Genomic DNA, 14,883 nt, shown 5'->3' with positions numbered 1-14,883 from the left:
CTTCTTGGTGGTTGTGGGAAAGGATATTTTAGGGAAGTAGTGGCCATGGTGGTAACTGCTACATGGAAAGAGCTCATCAAAAAAAGATGCCCACATGGAGAGCATGCCAGTATGGCAGAATGCTTCCTTACACCCTTTGAGCTCCCGCCTTTGTTTTTGTCTGACTCGTGTTTCCCAGTCACCTTGATCAGTGAGCCTTTTTGGTTAAGCTAATTAGAAACTGGTTTCCCCCCCGCCATTAAATAATAGTAATGACTGCAAGTTCCCAATTTACCATCGTTACCCCTTCCGCTAGTTCCCTGGGTCCTCTGACTCTGCAAGTTCGCTCCAACCACCCCCACCCACATTGGCCTCGAAAATCCTCTTGATAATCCTATCTTCACATTATGTAAAATATTAAAATTCCTTAAATAATTAGTGATAGTAACAAGCATGACTTCCACTGAGGAAAGAAGAATATTAGTCTCTTTCAGGTGGTCTCAATTCATACTCATTCTTAGGGAGACTGTCTCTAGGTTCTACAGAAACAAAATGCCATTAAAACAAACTCAATCGGACTGCCCACATTTTTTAAAAAAAAATTAAGTTTAGTTGGTTGACAATTTTCTGTTAGTTTCAGGTGTACAGAAAAGTGATTCAGTTTATATATACATATATACACACACGAAGAATTCTTATGTGTGTGTTCTTTTTCAGTTCTTTTCCATTATAGGTTATTACAAGATGTATTTTTTTAATTACACCATACATATTAAAAATTTCTTAAAATAAGTGGTGAATTTGGGGGTGGGGATTGCAAACTTCCTGCATAATATGTTACCTTGTAACGGAATTTGACCAATAACACCTAAATATGTTTTTCATTTAAAGAAACATATTTGCAACTCCAGAGATTTGCAAAATGAGAAATAACAACATAAATTAATTGAATCTTTTACAGCTGGTTATCTTCCTGGCCTTCACTTCAGTTTTGTCAAGTGTAGTGTGTCCCCCAATATTTGGTGGAGTAATTCTATAAAATATAAAATCCAGTTTTTTGTCTCAAATAATATCAGGTAGTACAAGGTTTTCTCTTTGAATTTTGTTTTGAAAATTTTACTTAAACCAATTTCTTAGAAAAATAAATGGAGCGTTTTCAGAAGCTGCTAACTTTCCACTATTATTCTCTTTCATTCTGGTGAAAGCGACAGGCCATTTGGCACCCAACTTTTCTTTCCCCATATTCCTTCCCAGGCTTTGAGCTCATTCGCTCAGGGAAATCACACTTAAGGGAAAAGACTTTTCCAGCTTTATGTCACTTCTTTATCTTCCATTCTTCCGTGCTTTGCACACCCAAGTCCCTTCCAAATCGAGTGCCAGGAGTTCTAACTCTATATGGGGACTTTAGAGACAGAGTGTAAGAGAAAAAAAAAAAAAAAATGCTGTTCATGTTGGGGGAGGGGAGAGTCTGGAGTTGTTTAATGTGTACAGAACTTCTGTTTGAGGTGCTGAAAAAGTTCCAGAAATAGACAGCGGTGGCGGTTACACAACGCTGTGATTGTGGTCAATGCCATTGGATTGTACACATTAAAAAAAAAAAATGTTACAATGGTAATCTTCACGTATATTTTGCCACACAGAAAAATCTTGTGCATACTTCTTGCCTCGTATATTTGCACACATCACTAAAGAGAGAGGCATCGTTCCTATGTATAGCAGCGACGAAGAAGAATGAAGAAATCAAATATAAAGTGTCCAGCAATTTCGTGGCTTAGAAAACTACAAGACAGAACAAAGCACACACACCCTGCGCCAGCTGTCTTTGGAAGCCGCTCTGTTTGCTCATGCGCAGAAAAAAGCCAAGCCTCGCTAGGGTATCGACGTGAACAAGATGAATGACCCTCTGGAGACCAGAGGGTTTGTATTCGAGTTTCCATCACCTTTTCATCCTTTTGTCCCTCTTCTTGATTCACATGCAGATTAACCCAGACCAACTCCTCGCTAAAGACGCTTTTTCACTCTCGTTTGGAAGGTAGAAGGAGCATCTAAATATTTATGAGGCTTTTTTCTCCCGGGTTTATGATGCGCTCTTGTTGGCTGTTGAGGAATTACGTTAATGAATGCGTGCCTGCACACACCGACACAGAAACCAGGCAAAGGGGGAAAAAAACACACACACAGCGCTTTGTCGGCGCTCACCAAACAGTTCCCATGAAAAGGAAGAAAAGGGAGGGGGGAGGAAGAGAGATTTAAAATCTGTTGCCAGGAGAGAAATAGATTGTACAGCTCAACACAAAAGCAGGAACGAAGTTTCATCTTTGCTTTCAGGAGTTGCAAATGTAACTGTGGTGTCAAGTCGGTACAAATGTGAAATGAAACATGATTGAAAAATGAGGGCGGGCTGCCCGGCTATTCCCACTGATGAAGAAAATTAAGGACAACGTTTCCATATTGGAAATAAATCTTTTATTGGAAAACAAAGAACTGGCCAACATTTTCTTTTAGGCAGTGCTCTGTACATATTCCTTCAGTACAGACGAATTGAGTATGAATGCATAAGAAGGTTGTCGGGGTTTATATAGCATTGACCATATAGAATGTCTTTTTTTTTTTTTTTCAGTGCCCAGTAGATAATGTTTTCATTAGACTAGCTAAATTCTGCTTTAAAATGAATTCACCCTAAATGTTTTTGCATGAAATTACATCTAGTTATGGCTTAGACTCTAAGTCATCTTTAATTATAGGGAATCTTTATGATATTTTAATAGATAGAATAATGTATGGGCACACTGGAGCTGAAATGCAGACGTATTAATGGCCTTAATACCACACTGCCAGGAACAGCCATCTTTCCAACCTTTAATCATCTTCTGTTCTGTCCTCCTGTGAACACAGAATACCAGAGCAGAGGGTCAAGACCCTGCTGGCACCAACTGCTGGCTCTGTAACCATCTTGAATGTTTGTGCCTCAGGTGTTAGGTTTAAAAGTGTACTTTTTTTTTCTTTTGTAAAAAACATTAGCCCTCACCTGGTATTTATTTGTAAGTCGTAATATATAAAAAGAGTAAGGTCGTGTTTGTTATTATTGAAACTTCATGATGAATTTGAGACGTACTGGACCTGGCTCTCGTCAGTTATCTTCAGAGGGTGTAACGAAGGCTGAGAAATCTTGTCTCGGCCTTCACAGCCTCGCTGCAGCTCCAGGGGAAGGGACAGAGAGCCCAGTGTGAGTCTCCAACTTCCCTTTCCACGCAGAGAAGACTCCACTACACACTGGCATGATAGACTGAAAATTAGTTGTTAATTGTGGATGCTTATCTGTTTACTTCACTTTTAGAGTAAGATGCAGAACATGGTTTCCTAGCTCCCATACAAAAAAAAAAATCTGATTACTTGATTCTTGGTTATTGGAAGTCCACATAATAATTGACCATGGTCTATTTATGTAACTATTGTTATGATCTAAGCATTACATATGCTTAGCTTAGCTTACAACCAGGGTGTCTTTAAAATCAGTTTCATCATTAAAAATGAAGACAAAAACTGTTCACAGAGAAATTGTTAACAATCTTTCATCCAATGCAAAGACAGGGAATTGTATCAGCTCAGCATTATTTCATAGTCACTTATTTCTTTTCTGAAGGCATAGGCACCTGACTATATCTAAGTTTAAAGGAACTATATCTAGGTTTTAAAGAAAAATTTAGTGAAAGGGTCACAAAAGTGTTTCAGATTGCCTCTGGGGGGAAGGGGGAATGCATTGCTTAGAAAGTATTTCAGAAGGGCATTTTGTATAAAACTCAGGAAAGCAGTGTGAATATTCAGGAAATGTTTCAAAATGATTGTTGCATGGCTTTGATCAAAAAAATTAAACACACCCAAATTTCATTAATTTATGCATAAATAGATACAGAATCATTACCCCTCTTGGTGGTATGTGGCTCAAACCCACTAAGGCCCATCCTTCAAGCTGCTGGAGGCTCTGAGGAGACCCCGCAAGGAGGCCTCCCACAGTCACCACCCAGTTGAGACTCAGATTAGCATCTGAGTCACAGCTTGACCAGAAACAGGAGAGCCGACTGTCTGTGCAAACACCACAGAAGGCCGTGGTCTGCCTGCAGTCAGTTCAGGGTCTCCAAGTCAGAGCTCCCTTGACTGAAAACACACTCCTCACAAGTCTATTTAATTTCTTAAAATTCCTATCTGTTATCAGTTCAGTTCAGTGGCTCAGTCTGGTCTGACTCTTTGTGACCCCATGGACTACAGCACACCAGGCCTCCCTGTCCATCACCAACTCCCGGAGCTTGTTCAAACTCATATCCATTGAGTTGGTGATGCCATCCAGCCATCTCATCCTCTGTTGTCCCCTTCTCCTCCTGCCTTCAATCTTTCCCAGCATCAGGGGCTTTTCCAAACAGTCAGTTCTTCCCATCAGGTGGACAAAGTATTGGAGCTTCAGCTTCAACATCAGTCCTTCCAATGAATATTCAGGACTGATTTCCTTTAGGATTGACTGCTTTGATCTCCTTGCAGTCCAAGGGACTCTCCAGATTCTTCTCCAACACCACAGTTCAAAAGCATCAATTCTTCGGCGTTCAGCTTTCTTTATAGTCCACTCTCACATCCATACATGACTATTGGAAAAACCATAGCCTTGACCAGACGGACCTTTGTTGGCAGAGTAATGTCTCTGCTTTTTAATATGCTGTCTAGGATGGTCATGGCTTTTCTTCTAAGGAGGAATCTTCTTTGAATTTCATGGCTGCAGTCACCATCTGCTGTGATTTTGGAGCCTAAAGAAATGAAGTCTGTCACTGTTTTCACTGTTTCCCCATCTATTTGCCATGAACTGATGAGACCGGATACCATGATCTTAGTTTTCTGAATGTTGAGTTTTAAGCCAGCTTTTTCACTCTCCTCTTTCACTTTCATCAAGAGGCTCTTTAATTCTTCTTCACTTTCTGCCATAAGGGTGGTGTCATCTGCATATCTGAGGTTATTGATATTTCTCCCAGCAATCTTGATTCCAGCTTTTGATTCATCCAGCCTGGCATTTCACATGATGTACTTTGCATATAAGTTAAATAAGGAGGGTGACAATATACAGCCTTGATGTACTCCTTTCCCCATTTGGAACCAGTCTATTGTTCCATGTCCAGTTCTAACTGTTGCTTCTTGACCTGCATACAGATTTCTCAGGAGGCAGGTCAGGTGGTCTGGAATTGCCATCTCTTGAAGAATTTTCCACAGTTTGTTGTGATCCACACAGTCAAAGGCTTTGGCATAGTCAATAAAGCAGAAGTAGATGGTTTTCTGGAACTCTCTTTCTTTCTTTTTTTTTTTTTAATAGCCTATTGGTTATAGCCTTTAAAAAACATTTATGTATCCTGGGAGAATGCCATCAGTTGTTAAGTCCTGACTGAAATTATTGTATTGGATTCACCTCAGTGCAGAGGGGAAAAAAGCTGTATTTTAAAACACAGAATACACTAAGGGAGGAAAGTTCAGGCCCTTGCAACAGTGTTCTGTAGAAGAATGCACAAGAATACACTAGAATGTTCTAGAACAGGGTTTCGTGTGAAATGGAATACATTTTTTTGTATCTGGTGGTGGCAGAGAGACTAACACGTAAAGGAAACATCTAACAGCATAGAGAACAAGCAGAAGTAGATGGTTTTCTGGAATTCTCTTCCTTTTTTTTTTTAATACCCTGTTGGTTATAACCTTTAAAAGGCAAACCCTGTACAGTGTGGAAGAGTGTCCAAGAAAAGGAAAACTATTTTTTGCCCATAAAATTGAAAAATATGTCTTAATGATATAAGCCACTGTTAACAAACCAAGGAAAAAGGCTTTCTCAAATGCTAACGATAATGCTATTAATTGATAGAAGATTTCTACTATGTCTTTCAATAATAATAGATAATCAAGAGATACAGAATTTTGTTTGCCTTTGGGCCATAATTTCTGGGAATTTATTTTGTGTAAATAATCGTACATGCACAAAGATACAGCAATATTATCTCTAATGTGGAAGATTTAGAACAGGGTCCCCAACCTCTGGGATCTAATGCTTGATGATCTGAGATGGAGCTGATGTAATAATAAAATAAATAAAGTGCATCATAGATGTTATGTACTTGAATCATCTCAAAACCATCCTTCCCGCTCCAGTGCATGGAAAAATTGTCTTCCACAAAACCAGTCCCTGATGACAAAAAAGTTGAGGACCGCTGCTTTAGAAGAAAGAATTTTTATTTTGTTATTATTTTATTCTTGCTGAGCAATAGTTTCTATAATTAGAAAATATTTATTAATTATGGAATAAGAAATCAGCAACAAAATCTGATAAGAAAAATAGTTTGTCCCTGGTTAGGTAGCTTCTTTGGTGTCTATCGATTGAGGATCCCTTCCAGGAACTTCATGGAAACTATTCCAGGGTCACAGAAATGCTCAGGTCCAAGGATGGGTGGAAAACCTGTGTGCAAATCATCCTGAGACAAAACCTCTCCTGGCATCAGAGCAAAGCATGCAAAATGTCAGAGAAGTGGTCATGTGTGGAGAAATATAGGCAAAATTTGAAGTTTTTGATTAATTTAAATATATATGCATATATCTTTGGAAAACAGTTTATAATTTTTAATTTTTTTAAAAAAATACAACTAAATAACACACTAAATACAGGCAGCTCTTAGCATTTCATCCTCGCAAATCCTTGGAGCCCGCCTCCTTCATCCAACTTCTGTTTCTCTCCAGTTCAGCTTCATTACCACAGAGTTTCATGCAAATAGAAAAGCATTGCAGAACATCATCTTTTCTCAAACCAGAACTGATCTGAATCTGTATTAAAACAGCAAGGAATAAATGAAAACATCTCTATGAAGTCTTAACTCAGAACTGAAATTTTAAAAGCAACAGTCTCGCATCCAGTCTCACATTTCACCAGGTTTGTGGGTTTTGTTTCACAAATATTTGATCCTCGAAACCTTCACCCGACTCATTGCAAAGTTTAAAAACATGGCCTGTCTCAGAATGTTTACACACAGTTCTCACACATGATGTGAACTGGCAGGCCGGCCCACTGTTTTCATGGAAGCGCTGGGAGTGGCAGCTGTTACATATCACGATGTTTTTTTCAACCTAAAACTGTTACTGCCCTACACCAAGGCACACACTTCACAGCTAAGCCTGAATCCAGACTGAATTCAAAGTGTTCTGGCTAAATGCCAAATTCAAAACTTCCCTGACCTGTCTCTTCCTCTACACTCTGACAGTGTGTACATGTACCAACTCGTCTGAAAATAGCTGGTTGCGTAAACAGGGGGGAAACTGTCCAAGAAATATTTGCACAATGAAATAATCATTTTATTTTGTGATATAGACAGACAACCAATCAATTCGGTTAAAAAAAAAAAAGTGAGCATTTTCTCTGTAACATCCGATGAGCTGACTTACTCCGTTGGGTGGTTTATTTATACTGGTTAGTCATTTACATAGTTGCATCTTAGACCTGAATGTTCATAACCCAAGGAGGAATTTTGGTGGATTAATGTCTGAAGTTATGATCCGATTACCATATTCCAGATTTGAACATATGGTTAAATGCAGCTAATGTGCTGTGTGCTAAGTCGCTTCAGTTGTGTCCAGCTCTTTGTGATCCTATGGACCCTAGCCCTCCAGGCCCCTCTGTCCATGGGATACTGCAGACAACAGTACTGGAGTGGGTTGTCATGCCCTCCTCCAGGGAATCTTCCCGACCCAGGGATCAAACCCGCGTCTCTTACATCACCTGTATTGGCAGGCGGGTTCTTTACTACTAGCACCATGTTGAGTAGTAAATGCTCCAAGTGAGAAAGGCCCATAGTGCTTATCATGTGCAGGGGCTGACAGCACCCTGGGCTTCTGTGTTCCCTTCCCTGACCCCTGCAAGGACAGCAATCCCACCTCTGACTGTTTTTTGTGTTACATTTTCTGAAACAACAAAAAAATACAACTTAAAAACCAGTGATCCCCTGGAGCCTTTTACTTGTTCCAGACCTGTACCGTGTTGCACAAAGATGTGAAAACCAAAGCAATCAAGTTTGGCGCTTACCTACCTTGGCTACTTTGCCTTCCAGGATTGTTTACGTCTTTAAGAGTGGCTGTGATTTGGCCTTGTTACGGCCTGTCTTCTACCATTTTTCATGTCCACTAGTGAATAATTTAATGTCTGTTCTTGGGTCTTCTTGATTGTTAAAACCAGTTGATATATAGAGAATATGAGGACTAAGACTTATGTAATCCTCAACTTTAAACAGAATTCACCTACAAAATCATTCCGTCTTCCTAAACTATGTGAATGGAATTTGTTTGCATAAATCCAATTCCACCAAAGTCTTCTAAACTGTGAACTAATTACACGATCTAATTTTGGAACTTTTCCAAAGTTAATCCCTGAATTAGTTATCTTTTGCTTTTCTTTTATGTGTCATCTTGCTTTTTCACATTTCATTAGGTATCAAAACCAAAAGAGACACAGTTGAAGCTGTTTATATGCTATCAATTCTCAAGATAATGGAAAATATTTTATCACAGTTAGATCTGCAGAAGTTAGAAGGTTTCTAAACTAATGTTTTGGCAGAAAATAAAAGTACAAATAATTATAAACAGTAATATTCTAAAATATTAAGATTTTTTTAATATTGTAAAAAATATTCCTTGGAACAGTTATTTGGCTGAATTCAGTTTTCAGTTTTGATTGACTGGAACCTTGGTGTGCATGCACGTCTATGTGTGTCTCGATGAATGTGTGGATGTGCAGCGAGGTGTGGTTGGAGGGGCCGCTGGATGTTAGATCAGAAGGCACAGGTCCAAGCCCTGTCCCATCACTGACTGATTGTCCGACAGGAGAGAAATTGCCTGTTGTCTCTGAATCTCAGTTTTCTCATCTAAAATTAAGGCTAACAAGGCTTGTGTACCCTGGGATTCCCAGGTGGCTCAGTGGTAAAGAATCTGCCTGCAATGCAGGAGACCCGGCTTTGATCCCCAGGTCAGGAAGATCCTCTGGAGACGGGAATGGCTACCCACTCCAATATTCTTGCCTGGAGAATCCCATGGACAGAGGAGCCTGGCGGGCTACAGTCCATGGGGATTGCAGAGTCAGACACAACTGAGCAGCTAACACACTAATGCTTGTCCAAGTCCAACCCATTTCAAGGGCTTGTTATAGAAATCAAAGGACATGCTGTGTGTGAAACTTTATTAATTACATATATAGGCTCCTAATAACATATACTGGAGAATGACAGAATTATACCAACACCTCAGTGTAAGGTTTGGGATAACTTCACTGAGTCTTGTTCCTTCAGATATGACAGTGGATTATAACAAATGTGTGCGGTGTAACACTGCAGACAGATAGGTTATTTACGACTCCTTTGGTGTTTTAAGAAACATAAACTCAACTGGAAATAGTTTAAGGATAAAAAAAATTTTACTGACAGTCTCAAATAACACAGACTCCTCTGTCCATGGAATTATCTAGGCAAGAATACGCAATTGGGTTGCCATTTACTCCTCCAGGGGATCTTCGTGCCCAGGGATTGAACTCACATCTCCCAAGTCTCCTACATTGAAGGTGGGTTTTTTGTTTTGTTTTGTTTTTTCACTTGCTGAGCCATCGGGGAAATCCCGGATGAAAAGAAGCAATCGAGCCTCACAGACCCCTGGAGCCAGAAATCAGAATGCTAACAAGACTTCCTCTCTTCTTTTCTCACTGAATACTGTCTTTCTTTCCTCAGACAGACTTCCTGCATGTGGTTGGACACACCGCTACCGGCAACTCCTGCGTCCCCTATCTCACAATTTTGCTACGAGAAGAAAAGAAGAAAATAAAAAAGCCACTTGACTAAAATTGCCCACCTCCTCGCCCCCAGCCTGACGCCAGTTGGAAAGTCCCAGGGAAAGCCTCCCCAGGACTCAGGTCAGGTGAGAGGCCCCGGGTGGGGGTGCGCCCTCTGACATCCAGTCCCCGATGGAAGCAGAAGGCTGCAGTGAGAGAGAAGCAGTCTCCCCCAAGAAGAGAGGGGGGTCCCCAGAAATGAGGAGGCGTCGGAGGCAGTCAGAGCAATACGTGCTCACACTGAAGCAAAGGGGGTCATTGTTCTTCTTGCTTCACTCCCTGGTGAGCAGGACCCTAGGCTGGTGGGGGAAGCTCGTGGTCAAACCCACGTGTGGCCAACACGGGGAACACAGTCCAGAACAGGTTGAAAGGCGCCTCTGAGTTGAAAGTGCTCAGCAATAAAAGGTAAACCAAGTTATTCTGGCGCCTGTAACCTAAACCATTCCAGTTTATAGTCTTAACGAAAGAACTACGGGACCAAGGATCAAAACCAGACTGTATTTTGTTAGGAAATGGCACTATTTCAGAGTTTTGTTTTGTTTTCCCACAAAGTTTTATTCATCTGCTGTTAAACCGTGCATATGATTTACTTGGGGCTATGACTGAAATTTTTTCAATTAGAAAAATGTAAATTACAGATACGTTATTTACAATGCATACGTAGTCAACTGTGTTTTAGAGAATCACCTGAGAAAACAGCAGCAGGATAAAACCACACAAAGATAGGTTCTTTGACATCGCACTGGCTTAAATGATCCTCCTGTTCCTTTTGGGTCTGTTGGTAGAGCTTTCCTGTTCCTGAGCGGTTTTGCTCTGGTGACTCTCGTCTGCCGTGGGAACTGTTCTGACTGGCAGTCGCCTGTTGCATGGGGTTTATTTCTGGCCCCATGATGGGGAACTTACATCCCATATTCAGTTACTTGGTGTGTCAGCTGGACCCAGCTTCTCTGTGTTGGTGCCCGTGGGTACTGTCCACCTGTGCGGGACGTCTGTTTATTCCCCACTGCCTGTCCTGGGCTGTGTCCACCATGTCCTTGAAGACTGGAGCAAACGTCACACTCAAGGGTGGACCGCTGTTCCCTTGACCCTCTCTCTTTAGGCATCAGGATGATGTTGATGGCATGCATGCCTTGTCGTGTACGACTCTTTGCAACCCCAAGGACAGTAGCCCACCAGGCTCGTCAGTCCATGGGATTCTCCAGGCAAGAATACTGGAGCAGGTTGCCATTTCCTCCTCCAGGGGATCTTCCCCACCCCGGAGGGGGTTGAACCCACGTCTCTTACGTCTCCTGCATTGGCAGGCAGAGCCTTTACCCCCTGGGAATCCCCTCTCTTCAGGCGTGTGGCTCTATTTTGGGTGAAGTGTGACCTGAGCTTATCTGTAGGCACTTCTCAGGCAGAGCTTCACGCATCTCAAGTCACTACGTGTGCAGGTTTTGTCTCCGCAAAGGTGAGACTTGAGTGAGTGTCAGGTTCGAAGAAGTGCAACCTGAAAAAAAAAAAAAAAGCATTTTTTTGGCATTATCATCCTCAAAGTAGGAACTCAGTGTGGCTGGCTTCATCCCTCTGCCCCATCCCAACTGGGCCCCTCACCCACCCAAGCTAGGGGTGGGAAATGCACTGCTCTTCGTGGGCCTTTGTCCCTCTCGGCCGAAACTGGATGGAGCACCTCCTGCCCATGGTCGCAGTGGGAGAGCCAGAGGGCAGCGCTGAAAATAATATTCCAGGGTGAGGGCCAAGGTCACGGCCGGCAAGTGTGTCCAAACCATGTCATAAATTAAAGTAGGTGTTGGAAATCTGGGGCTGCATTAACGGAGCCAGAAGGAGCAGTGCAGAGCCTCAGAGCCGCCTGGAGCAGAGGGAGGGAGGGAGGCAATGGGCCCCCAGATGCGAGTCAGGGTCTCCTTGCTCAGTTACTGGGAGCTCCATGTGTTCCCAGGGACCCCCAAGTTAATTCTGGCCTCTGATTTGCAGCTTTTCACAGGTGAGCCGGAAATTCCATTCTCCTGTTGTTTTTCTAATCCCAAACAAGCCGTGACACATGCAGAGTCAGCTTCAGGTTTATTCATGTTGTTGTTAAGTCATTAAGTCATGTCCTACCCTCTGCGACCCCATGGACCGTAGCCCACCAGGGCCCTCTGTCCTTGGGGAGTCTCCAGGCAAGCATACCAGAAGTGGGTTGCGTTTCCTCCTCCAGGGGATCTTCTCCACCCAGGGATCGAACCTGCGTCTCCTGCGTTGGCAGGCAGGTTCTTTCCCACTGCACCAGCTGTTACGTCTATCCAAATAGGAATCAGCCCCCATCGTCGTGAAGCCCCCTCCACAGTGCCTTTGTGCAGAGGCGGGCCGGCAGCAAGGAAGCCCACACTGTGCCTTACGTACGGCTGAGGCTGCGATGGCCCACTCGCTCGGTGCCCTCCGTGCCCGTGCGGGGGGCTGGGGGGAATGCTGCTTTGTGACAGTTTCCACGCTTTATCTCACCATCCATACGCTTCCTCCGCTTCCCTCCACTTCCTGTGTGACGTTTCCATACGTGCCCAGCTGCCCCACGACCCTAAAGGAAGTAGAAGCACATTATGACCGTCTAAATCAGAGTCCAAGCGCACGCAGGGCCAGGCTTTCTGTCACACATTCAGTCACATCCTAAAAACCAACCGCAGGCCTTAAGAAAAGAAAGCTTCTCAACCCCCAAGAATAACCTAATTGTTTCTACGTTGCATTGAGTTATGACTACATACCCTTCTCATGCAAAGGCAAAACTATGTTGGTCCTTGTTACTTAGACATTAAATTGCTTAGTTCCTTGGGGCCGTGGGGCAGTTAGGGAGTTTGGGAAGGTCATGTACACACTACTATATTTAAAATAGGTAAGCAGCAAGGACCTATTGTACAGCACAGGGAACTCTGCTCAATGTTATGTGGCAGCCTGGATGGGAGGGGAGTTTGGATACAAGGATGTGGATGGCAGAGTCCCTTTGCAGTTCACTTGGAGCTATCGCAAATAAAATAACATCATAAATTAAAAGTTTAGAAAAAGTCAAATTGCTTAATTCTTTCAGAAACATTTATGACCAAAAAAAAAAAAAAAAAAATCCAACAATAGAGCTATCCGGAGGTTCGCAGGCATTAGCAATTCCGGTCGTTTGGTGATTGAATTATTCCTGGTCTGTTATTCTGCTTTGAAATGCTGATGCCTCCCCTTCTCTCTCTCTCTCTCTGCTGTTTCTCCCTCCTTTCCTCTCACTGCCAGAGGGGAAGGAAGGAGGGGGAAGCCCACCTCCCTCGCCGCCTGAACTGAGTAATTGGACAGAGACCCACTTGGCGGCAGGAAATGGAACCGATCCAGGTGACCCATGAATAATCCCAAGTCGACTGTAACTTTCATTCTCGGTGTTTCCTGATGGGAATATAACAAAGTTCTGGACTCTGGAGGACAAGAAAACAAGAAAAAGCCCTTTTTATTAAAAAAAAAAAAAAAAGACTTCTTTATTCACAACCTCACTGCCCATGGAGTGAAACTGATCACTTTTGTAAAACATTTCATTTTCTGGCAGGGAAGTTCAAACCTGGCTGAGGGTTATAGCCTTTTCTTTGTGTCCAAGGATTTCCATGTGTGATTTCTCTTAATGTTAATTCTCTTTCTATCAAAATTTGAGTGTGTCACAAAACATTTCGAAAGCACAGGATTCTTTTCTATCTAGTGGCTGTAAGAGGAGTAACGGACACATGCCTTCTCTTGGATGGTAACTAGCACTCCGTGGACAGAATAACCACGATGCGGGAAAAGCCGCTCCCCGCCCAGGCTTGTCGCCTAGGGGAGAGATTCTGAGGTGATGGGGAGGTAAGAACCCCGCAGCACCCAACGCATGGGAGGCCAACGGTCCCTTGGCCACCAGCCACGCTGGCTTTCAGGGCTGTGGGACCACCATCGCCATGGACACGGCAGCGCTCTCAGCGTGGTTCAAAGGCCGTGTGGTGTTGAGTGGACACCCATCTCAGGGCCCGGAGCTGAGGAAACCGCAGAAACCTGCAGGAAGAATGACAGCAGCACTCCTTCAAGTGTAGGACCTTGGGGTTGATCGTCTCTTGTGCTTATAAGAGGGTCTACACAAAGCTAGTTCTCAACGAAAATTTGTTGCAAGAAAATTACCTGTTTCCTGTCGCTAGGACAGCTCTGTGGCATAGAACTTTCTGTTGGATAGAAATGTTCTTTATCTGTATTGTCCTGGTGGCTACACCTGTGGCTACTGAGCCCTTGAAATGTGGCCAGTGTAGCTGGAGGGCTTCCCAGATGATGCTAGCGATAGAGAACTCAGTGCAGGAGACGCAGGAGCCCCTTGTTCCACCCCTGGGTCGGGAAGATCCCAGGGAGAAAGATGTGGCAACCCACTCCAGTATTCTTGCCTGGAAAATCCAATGGACGGAGGAGCCTGGCGGGCTAAGTTGATGGGGTTGCAAAGAGTTGGACACACACGTTATGCAAGTTTAGTACCACAGATGTGCTGTTTACCTGACCACGTGCTCTATGCGTATCTGTGCTTTTACATAAAACCAGTGTGATTTCTTGCTTCCCAAGAACCAATTTTCTTCACCTTGTAGGGGGAAGGGGTAATATCACCTTGGTTGAGAATGTTCTAGAATGGACTAACTCTTCTTGGCAACAAAGAAGGGTGAAGTCAAAAAGGCATGCACCGGTTCCAGTCAGGTTTTAGCTTTAGTCCTGGCTCTGCCTCTTGGGCAAATTACGTACTGAGTCGCTTCAGCCGTGTCTGACTCTTTGCCACACCCCACGGACTGTAACCCATCTGGCTCCTCTGTCCATGGGATTCTCCAGCAAGAATACTGGAGTGGGTGGCCATTTCCTCCTCCAGGGGAAAATCTCAACCCAGGGATCAAACCCGAATCTCCTGCATTGGCTGGGTGGGTTCCTTACCACTAGGGCCACATGGGAAGCTTCATCTCTAAGTTTCTGTCTTGCTCATCTGTAAAATGGGAATAAAACTATTTCATGAGGTGACGAGGATTCAT

Source organism: Capricornis sumatraensis, chromosome 13 (genome assembly GCF_032405125.1).
Source record: "Capricornis sumatraensis isolate serow.1 chromosome 13, serow.2, whole genome shotgun sequence".
NCBI lineage: Eukaryota > Metazoa > Chordata > Mammalia > Artiodactyla > Bovidae > Capricornis > Capricornis sumatraensis.
This window is presented reverse-complemented; position numbering follows the sequence as displayed.